Source organism: Sinocyclocheilus grahami, unplaced genomic scaffold (genome assembly GCF_001515645.1).
Source record: "Sinocyclocheilus grahami isolate Dianchi unplaced genomic scaffold, SAMN03320097.WGS_v1.1 scaffold207.1, whole genome shotgun sequence".
NCBI lineage: Eukaryota > Metazoa > Chordata > Actinopteri > Cypriniformes > Cyprinidae > Sinocyclocheilus > Sinocyclocheilus grahami.
The window spans coordinates 1,113,160-1,113,833 of NW_015505386.1; positions in this window are offsets into that span (position 1 = coordinate 1,113,160).

Below are 674 nucleotides of genomic sequence, written 5' to 3' on the forward strand. Positions count from 1 at the left end.
GGGGGGGAAACAAACTCTTCCACCACAGTTCAAGCACTTTGTCAGAGCAAATGATGTTTGTCAGATAAATATGAAATCTGATTTACATCTTAATAGTCTTTCAAAGAAACATGAAATTAGTGTCCAATCGTTCATCATTTGTTTGTCATCGCTCAGATTTGAACATTACAGTTTTATGAAGAGCAGCTGGGATGTTATTGGAAATCTGACTCTCTGCTGACTTTTTAATTGGATCATGATTCAGACTGATCAGGACCAGTCATGATTTTGAAAAATGACAGCGGTTTTATTCTGCACCGACTGTTAAAAGCCACATGTTTCTAGATGTACCGTTCTCTGTGATTTATAGCAAATATGCCAACATACAAACAATCTGCTTTTTGATTTAATGAGAGAAATATTGCGGGGGTCGATCGGGTCAGCTGTGTGCGCATGCTTGTGGTTAAACCAGTGCAGACTTGCTTTACCCTGAAGGCGAACGTCCTTCTTCAAGTTCAAAATGTAGACATGTGTTTTACAACATACTCTTAGAAGTGGTACACGTGTATGTGTAACAACAGCACTTTAAGACGTCTGGTACAGCGTCTGCCATCAGTAGCAACCGAACAAGAAAACTGTGACACTTCATTAATCATGCAAGAGCTGGTCTTAACTCAAGAAAAAAGCACAAAGCA